Raw genomic sequence first — 12,500 nt, 5'->3', positions numbered from 1 at the left:
ATCACTTTTTTATGTGGATGTTTTGATATTTTCAGGAAAGGATGGCAGGTGGTGCCGCGGTGAACACTCCCAACACATGCAGGAGGAAAGTGAGTACCTGCTTCATTACATCATGTGCCCTCTATTTTGGAACTCGCTGTTAAACCCTTTTTCTTTTTTTTATTCATGTCAACGGAAACCTGTCACTGTTGCCTGCCTTTCTCCTGTCAGCTTCCCACGAATCTGTGAAGGAAAGAAAGGATGTGTTTTTATAGTATCGTGTCAGTAGTGTTATCCATTGAAGGATTAGTTTAAACCTTTTTCCAATACGTTGTTTTTGTCTCCCATTTTCCTGCCTTCCTAGGGTATATATATATGAAAGAAGACAAATGTAAATTTAGTCTATAATGTTCATTGCAACATCTTACAGGGAAAAAAGTCCTTTGAGGATTGACCGAGAATCTTTTTCAAAACTAAAATTTTTGTATTCCAGTCTTCGTGTGCTTATTTTAATGTATGCATAGAGAAAAGAAGGATACGAAATCATATGTTTTCTATAATGGTGTCATCTTTTTGGTATAAATATTTACATAGAGATTCAATTGAAACCTAACAATTAGCTGTCATTTTTGCGTTCGTTTTATATATATATATATATATATATATATATATATATATATATATATATATATATATATATATATATATATATATATATATATATATATATATATATATATATATATATATATATATATATATATTTTTTTTTTTTTTTTTTTTTTTTTTTTTATGTACGAATATATGAGTGAAGAAAGGAAAAAACTTTCCATAATAACAGGAATATTCATTTGAGGACTTTTTAGTTAACAAACATCAGATCTAATTTATATGTCTGTTTATCCTTTACTGTGTTTTACCGTTATGTAGATTAATACTATTTTGCGCGTTATGATAAAGTGTCCTTGGAAACTATTACTGTAACACATTTCATTTAGTGTGAATTTGGTTTCCACGTAAAAAAAAAAAAAAGAAAACTCTCCTATGGAGAAAAGATATTTATATTTTCTTTGTTCAATTGGTATTGATATTATTTTTAACTCTGATTTCCCGGGAAGCGCCACCACCATGATATTTGTGACCTAACCTAAGGTAACTTTTTAGCGTCATAACCTTTGTTGCAGCTTTATTCAAGTAAAATCAAAGAGAGGAAAGCTTGTATAGTTCTGTGAAGTGTTCTTATTTGTCTCTGTGTGTGTTGATTGTCGCCTTGAAAAGTCAAGGTGACGTGGGCCTTGATGACCAGAGCCGGCCCACACTATTTGTCTCCCTTTTTTTAGAGGCTCGTCGTTGTAGATTTCTGAAAATATTAGTTTTCCTCACGTTTTTATTTTCCTTGTCAGCGAATGAAAGATAATTCATGATTTTCTTAATCATTTAGTAACGTATTTAATATCTTTGGAGGGATCATTCCCGTAGCGGAGCGAGGGGGCTCTATTTTTGTTACCGCACATCTGTACACCCCACCGCTCCCGCCTGGCCCTGGAGGGCACAACGATGATTTGGCCAGGAGCACCTTTTGATGTGCATCGTATATAAAAGTTTCGATTTCATTTTCGGAAATACTTCTTGGTAACTTTTGAAGGCGTATCTTTGTTATTTTATTTAATTTCTTCGTCAGACTCACCTTTTTTTTGCTGTATTTTGCATATTTCGATTTATCGGCATGTGGGCGAAGGTTTCTGCCTCGCAACTCGCACAACTATCGCCTCATCACTACAGATCGAGCTCGAGTGCACAAAATGCGCCAATTATTTGCCATAACTCACTTCATATACGGGAAAGGGTTGTGGGAAGAAGGTGTTGTGAGGAGTAAACATAGGATAAATTAGTTAAATCTAGAAAGGTAGCTAGCTCAGGGAAGGTGAGAAATAGCTTAAGTATTTACCACACAAAATGTAGCAGTATTTTGAATAAAATAGACTTGCTTAGAAGAATAGTGTGTGTAGAGAAATTTGATATCATTGCTTTAACTGAAACTTGGTTAGATATGTGAGGAAAAGTATTTAATCCAGAGGTCAAGATAGATGGTTATACATTGTTCTATAAAGATATGGAAAACAGGAGAGGAGGAGGCGTCGCGTTATACGTTAGGGACACATTACAGTGTTGTATTAACAGTAGATTTAAAACAGATAGGAAAGCAGTAGTAGTACAGCAATGTACAGTAGTGGGAGTAGTGTACAGATCACCGACCAGTACAAAGGAAATTAACACCTCACTGTGGCAGGAAATAAATAGAGCAGGCAGGTACCGTCAGGTATGTGTGGTAGGAGATTTTAATTTTAGGAATATCGACTGGAGTCTGATGGTGGGTAACAAGGAAGCAGAATTTTTAAGGTAATTCAGGATAATTTTTTAAAACAGGTAGTCGTAGAACCCACAAGGGGGAATAATATTCTAGATTTAATTCTTACTAACAGGGAGGAAGCAGTCACGCAGGTAGAGGTTGGAGGACACCTAGGTAACATTGACCATAGGGAAATTAGGTACAATTTAAAATGGGAAGAAACTTTTAGAAGCAATAACACTAGTAAAATACCTGACTTTAGGAGAGCAGAATTTGAGGAATTAAAAAGGTACCTCCAAGGAGTTGACTGGCAACGGATGAAGGGTGAGGTCAGGTCCGGGACGGAGTTGAGAGAGATAAGGCAAGATGTGAGAGGTGAGGTGAGGTGTGAGGGTGTAGGACAAGAGGAGGTAAGATGTGTTCGGAAGGGGCGGAGGAGAGAGGGAGGGGTATATGGGTGTGAGTATGGTGGAATGTCAGGTCATGCTGAAATGAGAGAGGTGAGGTCGAGGCGAGTAGATGAGCGAGTAGAGAGGATGGTAGGGGCCGAGATGAGGGAATTAGGTGAAGTAAATGTAGATGAATTGTATAAATATTTCGTAGATAAAGTTCATACAGGTCAGTTAGCATATATCCCGTATAGGGCAATAATATCACAGAAAAATTATCCTAAATGGATGACTGCTAGGTTAAAACATTATAGAGGGTGGAAGAGAAGTATATATAAGACATTAAGGGCAGGTGAAGAAGTTTTAAGGTCACAATATAATGAATTAGTTAGAACAGTCAGGAAGTTAACGAGGAAAGCTAAGGGCAATTATGAATTAAGTGTAGCCAGCCATGTGAAGACGGACCCCCAAGGGATTTTATCAGGAATAGAGGACGAAGAATAAGGATACTATAGGTCCATTAAAGGCAGCAGATGGGGAGCTGGTTAGTTCTGGGGAGGAGATTAGTAAAATTCTGAATGAGTATTTTTCATCTGTCTTCACCCAGGAAAACATGCAGGATATACCAGATAGTGAACAGATGTTTAGAGCAGATGAGAATGAGAAGCTGACAGATATTTCCATAACTAGAGAGATAGTGGAACAGGAGATAGATAGGCTAAAAAAAGTTCAAGACACCAGGACCAGATGAAATATATCCCAGAGTACTTAAGGAATGCAAAGAGGTTATTAGTGAGCTGTTAGTCTCTGTCTTTAGGAAATCACTTGAGTCAGGTGAGGTACCAGTAATGTGGAAGCAGGCTAATGTAGTACCCATCTTTAAGAAAGGAGATAAAACTTTAGCGTCTAACTATAGATCTGTCAGCTTAAATTCAGTTATAGGTGAAATATTAGAGTCAATAATAGCGAGGAACATTAGGGAACATTTAGACAAACATAACTTGATAAATCAATCACAGCATGGCTTCACGAAGGGGAAGTCTTACATGACAAACTTGTTAAGTTTTTAGAGTAAGGTGTACGAGGCAGTAGATAATGGTGATAGTTATGATATCTTATATCTGGACTTTACTAAAGCACTTGACAAGGTACCCCATGAAAGGCTCCTGAGAAAGGTTAGGGCACACGGGATAGATGGGAAGTTGTTAGGCTGGATAGGGTCATGGCTTAGCGACAGGCGAGAAAGAGTTGTAATAAACGGCTCGAAATCCGAGTGAGGCCATATAATCAGTGGGGTGCCACAGGGATCAGTATTAGGGCCATTGTTATTTCTAATATATATCAATGACTTGGATAGTGGAATTAGTAGTGATGTTAGTAAATATGCGGATGACACAAAGATAGATTAATTAGATCTGAAACGGGTGCCTTCGCCTTGCAGGCAGATTTAGATAGGATGAATGAATGGACGGACATATGGTAAAAACAATTTAATATCAATAAATGCAAAGTACTTAGCGTAGGTAGAGGAAACCCACACAGTAGGCTGAGTCTTAATAGGTGAATGTTAATAACAGTAGTAGTAGCAATAGTAGTAGTAGTAGTAGTAGTAGTAGTAGTAGTAGTAGTAGTACTACTACTACTACTACTACTACTACTACTACTACTACTACTACTACTACTACTACTACTACTACTACTACTATTACTACTGCTACTACTACTTGTAGTAGTAGTAGTAGTAGCAGGCTTGGTAGGGGTAAGACGTGTGGGTGTGTGGCTCCGTGATTAAGGTGTATTTTTAAGGTTAAAATTTTGTGAAATTTTGTGACAAAAGACACAGAGATGAGTGAAGTGGAGAGGGTGGGCCCAGTGTAATATCAGTGTCAATACTCGTATAAATCACGTTAAAAATATTGATTTATCATATTCTGAAATCAGTGGATGTTGTGAGCGTCACTGAGCGACCGTTGAAAGGGTCGAACTAGGTCGGAAGGGTTATCAGGTGATAAATCGCGTAGGGCAAACTCCGAGCAGCCCGCGCGGCTGCCCATCCACTCTCCGTCGGGGATACAGGTGCCACCTACTCCATATATTCCTATATAAATCTTACTATATATTATAGACTGATATCTCTGTTATAATACTAGGTATAAATCTTTCTGTTTAATTTTATTGGAGCCATGCACACCACGCGAGTACCCAAAATTACAGATCTTCATTAAATTTTCAGTAGTAATATACTATCACTCTAACTGTTGTAACCGTACTCCTAAGACGGCTGTTGCCACTACTACTGCTGCTAAACATCGTAGGGAATATTGAGTAAAGTGCCTGTAATACATATCTAAGTCCCATATTTACCATAAATGTTTCTCTCTCTCTCTCTCTCTCTCTCTCTCTCTCTCTCTCTCTCTCTCTCTCTCTCTCTCTCTCTCTCTCTCTCTCTCTCTCTCTCTCTCTCTCTCTCTCTCTCTCTCTCCTTCCCTCATCTCTCTATCTCTTTCTCTCTCTCTCTCTCTCTGCTATCACTTTCCCCTCCCTATTCCTCCTCCCTCTACCCTCCCTCCCTCCCTCCTTCCCTTCTCTCTCTCTCTCTCTCTCTCTCTCTCTCTCTCTCTCTCTCTCTCTCTCTCTCTCTCTCTCTCTCTCTCTCTCTCTCTCTCTCTCTCTCTCTCTCTCTCTCTCTCTCTCTCTCTCTCTCTCTCTCTCTCTCTCTCTCTCTCTCTCTCTCTCTCTCTCTCTCTCTCTCTCTCTCTCTCTCTCTCTCTCTCTCTCTCTCTCTCTCTCTCTCTCTCTCTCTCTCTCTCTCTCTGTTGTCGCCTCCCCCTCCCCTACTCCCCCTCCCCTACTCCTCCTCCCTCCTACCTCTCCCTCTACCATCCCTCCCTCCTTCCTTCCCTTCTCTCTCCCTATCTCTCTCGCCCCCCTCCCTCATACTTCTCTCTCTCTCTCTCTCTCTCTCTCTCTCTCTCTCTCTCTCTCTCTCTCTCTCTCTCTCTCTCTCTCTCTCTCTCTCTCTCTCTCTCTGTTGTCACTTTGTCACTTTCCCTTCCCCTATTTCCCCTCCCTCCTACCCCTCCCTCTCCCCCGGCTTCCCGTCTCTCTCCCTCCTCCCTCCTACCTCTTCCCCTACCCTTCCTCCTTCCCTCCTTCACCTCTCTCTCTCTCTCTCTCTCTCTCTCTCTCTCTCTCTCTCTCTCTCTCTCTCTCTCTCTCTCTCTCTCTCTCTCTCTCTCTCTCTCTCTCTCTCTCTCTCTCTCTCTCTCTCTCTCTCTCTCTCTGTTGTCACTTTCCCTTCCCCTATTCCACTTCCCTCCTACCCCTCCCTTTACCCTCCCTCTCCCCCTACTTCCCTTCTCTCTCCCTCCTCCCCCCTTATCTCTTCCCCTCCCCTCCCTCCTTCAATTCTCTCTCTCTCTCTCTCTCTCTCTCTCTCTCTCTCTCTCTCTCTCTCTCTCTCTCTCTCTCTCTCTCTCTCTCTCTCTCTCTCTCTCTCTCTCTCTCTCTCTAATAATGTCATGTTATTAATACAATGTCTAACCCACCTGCACAAAGAAGATGCTGTCAGTGTACAAAAGAGGAACACAGATGTGTTAATTGTCAATGTGTGAGACAAAACAAAAAGTGTATAAATTGTAGAAAGGGAGATGGATGCCAAAACCCCCTGGGACGTGACCACCAGGGCAGTGAGAGGGAGGAGGAGGCAGGGGACAGCCAGGAATCCCAGCAGGATGAGGAACAAGAGCGAACGATGGAGACAGAGATGGGAGGGGAGGCTGCCCTGCCATCAACACCGTCACAACACGCCCCATCGCTACCGCAATACAATGCGTACGCCGCGAGACATACAAACGGGAGGAGAAACTTAGTCTGGAAAGGACTAACAGAAGAAGAAACAACCATGTGGGTGAACAACACTTACACAGAATTAGTTGGGTGGTCGACATGTCATCTGTTCGATCCACCAAAGTGTGCAGCCACCAACAAAATTGTACAAGAGATGGTCATCCTCCTCAACAATTACTTACAAGAGTCACCCCTCGCACCGTATGCGATGAAATTATTCTTCACACTGCCAAAACTCTTCTTTCAAAAGACACATAGAAATGCGAAGGTGGCGGAAAACGTGAAAGCCGTCGCAAGAAGAGTGGGTCTATGGCAGAACAACCAACTGGATGAGCTACTGGAGGAAGCCCGAGCCATCCAGAAGAGGCTGCCAAGACCATCAGGAAACCAACAAGGGCAGGAAGACAAAGCCCGTAATTTCGCTGGCAATATGCGGCAAGGACAGGTGTCCAGGGCTCTGCGGACACTTAATGAACAGCAGTCAGGTGGAGTGTTGCCCCTCACCAGGGAAACCATCCACCTGCTGAAGGAAAAACATCCTCCCCCCAGTGACGAGGAGGGCCTCAGGATGCAGGGGCCTTTCCGCAAGCCCAGTGATGTCATCTACGAGGTGATAACTGGAGAGATGATCTGGAAGAAGTCCCTCCAGACACACGGCAGTGCTGGTCCCTCAGGACTAGACGCTAGAGGGTGGCGTCGCCTGTTGAGCGGCGCACTCTGTGGCAGCGCCGCTAACGTCCTATGCGGCGCCCTGGCAGCACTGGCGAGGAAGCTTGCCACCACAAATTGTCACCACGTCGAGGCTCTCACAGCATGCCGATTAATTCCGCTGGACAAAAAGCCGGGATGCAGACCAATTGGCATCGGCGAGGTGATAAGACGCATCGTGGGTAAATGCGTCATGACGGTGGTCAAGGACGACGTAAGGAGGGCAGCGGGGAACCTGCAAGTATGTGCAGGACAGCAGGCAGGAGGGGAAGCCGCCATCCACGCTATGAGGGAAATGTTCAGTGAAGACAATTGTGAAGCGGTGTTATTAGTGGACGCCAAAAACGCTTTCAACACTATTAACAGAAAAACAATGCTTCACAACATTCGAGTAAAATGTCCCTCTCTGGCACAATATGTAGAAAACACATATAGTGACCCCTCGGATTTGTACATATGTAGTAATAGTGGTAATAGTGTTAAGGTGTTAAAGTCCATGGAAGGGACAACACAAGGTGACCCAGTGGCCATGGCGATGTACGCCCTCGGACTTTCAGTGCTGCAACAAGTTATCTCATATGAGAAAACGAGTGTGAAGCAAGTGGCGTACGCGGATGACCTGTCAGGGGCCGGCAAAATAACAGACTTGAAAAAATGGTGGGGCTTAGTGAACGACAATGGTCCCATCATAGGGTACACACCCAATGCCGCTAAGTCCGTCCTTATTGTAAAGCCTGAACACTATGACAGTGCAGTGGATAGCTTCAGTGGCAGTGGAGTTATAATAACAAAGGATGGACAACGGCATCTGGGTGCTGTCATCGGAACAGAGGAGTTCAAGAAGGAGTACATAGGAGAAAAGGTGAAGGAGTGGATACATGAGGTGGAAGTCCTGTCTGACATGGCCAGGACTGAGCCTCATGCAGCCTACTCTGCTTACACCCACGGCTTGCAGCATCGATGGAGATTCGCCATGCGCACCATCCCAGGCATCAGCCCTCTCCTTGCACCACTGGAGGTCTCGATAAGGAACACCTTCCTCCCAGCGTTACTGAGATACCACACCATCGGAGATGGGGAAAGGGCGCTGCTCGAACTCCCACCAAGACTGGGCGGGATGGGAATCACCTCCCCTGAGAAGTTGGCGACTGTGGAGAACCTCAACTCCCTCATGCTCACCAGGTCCCTCACAGAGAAGATCATTGCTCAGGACGCACATGGTGAAATAGCCCAAAGTGCAGTCACTGAGCAAGGACGAATTATATCTAGAGATAGGCAACAACATCAACGAAACTGTCTCGAAGACCTGATAAACATCCTGCCTGCAACCACAGTGAGAAAAATCCTCACTGCACAGGAAACGGGAGCCTCTAACTGGCTAACGTCACTGCCCATCAGAGCGAAGGGCTTCAGCCTCAACAAACAAGAATTTGTCGACGCCATTGCTCTGAGGTACGGCTGGCCGATGGAAGGACTCCCCAGTACTTGTGTGTGTGGCTCCCCCAATGACGTCAACCACACCATGACGTGCAAAAAGGGGGGATTCGTATGTATCAGGCACGATGAGGTGAGAGATCTGACCGCCAGCATGCTCAGGGAGGTGTGCCACGATGTCTCCACTGAACCGACCCTCCTGCCGCTAGACGGCGAGCACCTGCGCTACAGAACAGCCAACACCACCAACGAGGCTCGAGTCGACGTCAGTGCACGAGGGTTCTGGACAAGGGGACAGAAAGCATTCATGGACATACGGATCTTTGACCCGATGGCCGCCTGTCACCACGAACTCTCCCTGGAGGCCGCCCACCGCAAGAATGAGCAGGAGAAGATCCGAGCGTATGGGGAGAGAATCCAACACGTTTACCAGGGCAGCTTCACACCTCTGGTCTTCACCACATCTGGCGGGATGGGCTCCAAGGCTCAGTGCTTCTACTCAAGACTAGCCGACCTAATGGCAGAAAAGAAGCACCAGCCAAGGAGCCATGTCGTCACATGGATGAGGTGCCGTCTCTCATTCTCCCTCCTCAGATCTGCCCTCCTGTGTCTCAGGGGGACAAGGCATTCCACTCCCATACCTGCAGACTTAGGAGGTCTCGACTGCGAGGCTACAGTGGTGGAGAGTGGCATAAGAGTAGATAGAGTAGAGGTAGAATGAATTTATAGTTAACAACTAATGTGTATATTATAGAGTATTAGATATGGTTGGATGCCACAGTCATTAGCGGGAGCTGGGGCTAATGACCTCCAAGTAATGGAGCCCCTAATTGACACATCAATAAACATGGGGTGGAGGTATTATTCTTTATATGTAAGTAGAAAAAAGTAGTAGTAGTAGTACTACTACTACTACTACTACTACTACTACTACTACTACTACTACTGCTACTACTACTACTACTACTAGTAGTAGTAGTAGTAGTTGTTGTTGTTGCTGTTGTTTTTGTTGTTGTTGTCGTTGTTGTTGTAGTAAAGAGCAGGATTATTATCTGGAGTGACACCAATTCAGTTTTTGTATAATTTGTATTTTCTTACTATTATTCCACACCTTGTCAATCCATGCAAGGAAAAAAAAGAAAAGCAAAAAAAGAAAACGTGTTTTAAAAAAGTGAGAGGCAAGACCAGCAAGTGAAACACGCCCTGCCTTCTCCATAGACTTGACGTGTTTACTGCCGCGCTTCCTGCCTGATAATTATACAGTCTTACGCTGGAGGCGCTTAATGTGGTGCATTTGTATGAAAGAATTTACTTTTTGCCATGAATCTCTCTCTCTCTCTCTCTCTCTCTCTCTCTCTCTCTCTCTCTCTCTCTCTCTCTCTCTCTCTCTCTCTCTCTCTCTCTCTCTCTCTCTCTCTCTCTCTCTCTCTCTCTCAGCTCGAATTATGATTTCACTGAGTGGTTTAAGAACATATTCACATGTTATTCATGAGCCATCACATCCAGCAGCAGGCAGGAGGAGGAGGAGGAGGAGGAGGAGAAGGAGGAGGAGGAGGAGGAGGAGGAGGAGGAGGAGGAGGAGGAAAGAACACAGAGGAATACAAAGGAATGCAACGGAAGACCAAACCTTGAGTTACTGACGAGGCTGTTTGGATAATTATTCTACATTAACTATTATTGGGAGATACAGGATAGTACAGAAGGTTCCACCCCACCAATCTCTCCAGCAGAAGCTGACAAGATACAGGAATTGATACCACGTGGTATAGAAAAACCACAGAGAATTTGAGAGAATAGTGAGGGAAAGAGTTGTGGTCTGTCTACTTTTATTTGTGAGGGAGAGTGTAACTGCATGATAGTTGTGTGATATGGTGTGTGCGTAGCGCAGGTGAAGGCACAGTTTGGTTGTTGAGGGGTGGTGCAGAATCCTTGCGTTGCGCTTTCCAGGGAGGCGGCAGTCAATCAGGCCACAGCTTCGGTCACTGTGTTTGTGTACCTTTCCCTTTAGGGCTGGATACACAGGTTATCGCCTGCAACTTTGACCTCTAGTACTTAAAATCACAAAGTTGATCAACAACAGGAGAATGCGGACGAAGAAAATGAGGATTACAACATGTGATTACATAGGATAACCAAAACAAACACTCATACAGGTCTTTACATATCGCTTTGGAATTAATTTAGATTAACTACCCTTTAGTAAAGTAAGCTAGAGCAGTGTATGACTTCTGCCAAACCGACACGCCCTCGTGCTTGTGCTGGCGTGGGAAAACCATCGTGCAGTGTGGGAAAACTGGCTGCGTTTTGATTGGAAAGAATGAAGTGAGATTCTATTATTATTCCTATGCAAAAAAAGGAGGAGGAGGAGGAGGAGGAGGAGGGTAATAACAGCATTAGTAAAAACATCCACTTCAAATACCCCTTTGTCTGTGCCTTTGGACGCACAAATTACCTAAGAATGTTACGTCATAATGAATAAGACAAGTGAAGAAGCTTACTTTCTTTTGAATAGCGTCTTTTCGGAAATGTTGATTTTTTTCTATTTTGTGCAAAAGACAAAAAAAAAAAAAAAAAATTTTAGTAGAGTGAAAAAAAATCTACAATTCACCCTAAGAAGGAGGAACAGAAAAATTACGAACTATACCATCACAACCACCACCACTACTACTACTACTACTACTACTACTACTACTACTACTACTACTACTACTACTACTACTACTACTACCACCACTACCACAACACTTCACTCTCAACTTCTCCCATTTTCACGAATTCCTCTCTTCTCTTCCCTCGCTCCACCATCCTTCATCCTCTCTCCCTTACGTTCCATCCTTCCTTTCGCCGACATAATGCTTGCAACAGACGCCCCTCCTCTTCCTCCCCCTCCTTTTCCAGTCCCGTAGCATTTGCAGGGCCTTGTCTCCCCTTATAAGCAGGGATGCTTAGTGGAACATGTCGAAATAGCGTTGCCTAGCCGCCGCCGAGTATAGGAGTGTATTGAGGGTGCATTATCTCGGTACAGTGGCGGTGAGCGGGGAGATGGGTCGGTGAGTATGTTCAGGGGCAGATAGAGAAATGTGTTATTGGTCTGACGAATTGATTAATGAATAGGTATCTGGTTGAACAGGTAGATTTACAGATAGATGGCTGGATGGGTAAATGGTTAATAAATAGATCGACTGACTGATAAATAGATTGATATATAGATGGACAGATGGATGGATAGATAGATTGATAGATACATGAATAAATGAATTGGTATATAAGTAGATATAAATATATATAGATGGGAAGATAGACAGTTCAGTAAGTAGAAAATAGATTAGATAAATAGACAGACAGACAGATAGACAGGGATAATAGTACATAGGTGGGAAAATATGTTGATAAATTCCCGTTGATTGATAAGAAGGTGGAAGTATTAGATAGGGAGAGATATACAGATAAAACATCGACGACTGGGTAGGTAAGTGAAGAAACACAGGATGGTTGAAGAGCAATATACATAAACAAATAATAAGAAAGTGGAAGTGTAAGCGATGAATCAGATAAAGAGAGAAATTAGCTGTATATTGATGGACAGAACATATAGAAATCCAACTATAAATCATGGTAAACAAACTAAGATAAATAAAGGTATGTACTATGTTAGAAGGAAATGACATTAGAGAGTCAGCCAGCACATCAGACATTCAGAAAGCAGGACAGACAAAGACACATAGACACACTGACTGATGGATGCATATGCCAAATGAAATAGTAAACAAACATTCATATATAGAATCATT

The 12,500-nt window shown here is 43.4% G+C and overlaps 1 long non-coding RNA gene across 1 annotated transcript in view; it reads left to right on the top strand.

The window, feature by feature from the left end:
- LOC135116401 (uncharacterized) overlaps window positions 1-12,500 on the top strand; it is a 118,725-nt gene that overhangs the window by 85,830 nt on the left and 20,395 nt on the right. The window contains exon 3 of the long non-coding RNA XR_010276293.1: window positions 36-89. This is a non-coding gene — a long non-coding RNA (uncharacterized LOC135116401). The remainder of the gene's footprint in view (window positions 1-35; window positions 90-12,500) is intronic.

This window comes from Scylla paramamosain, chromosome 31 (genome assembly GCF_035594125.1).
Source record: "Scylla paramamosain isolate STU-SP2022 chromosome 31, ASM3559412v1, whole genome shotgun sequence".
In the NCBI taxonomy this organism is placed as follows: Eukaryota; Metazoa; Arthropoda; class Malacostraca; order Decapoda; family Portunidae; genus Scylla; species Scylla paramamosain.
This window is presented reverse-complemented; position numbering and strand designations above follow the sequence as displayed.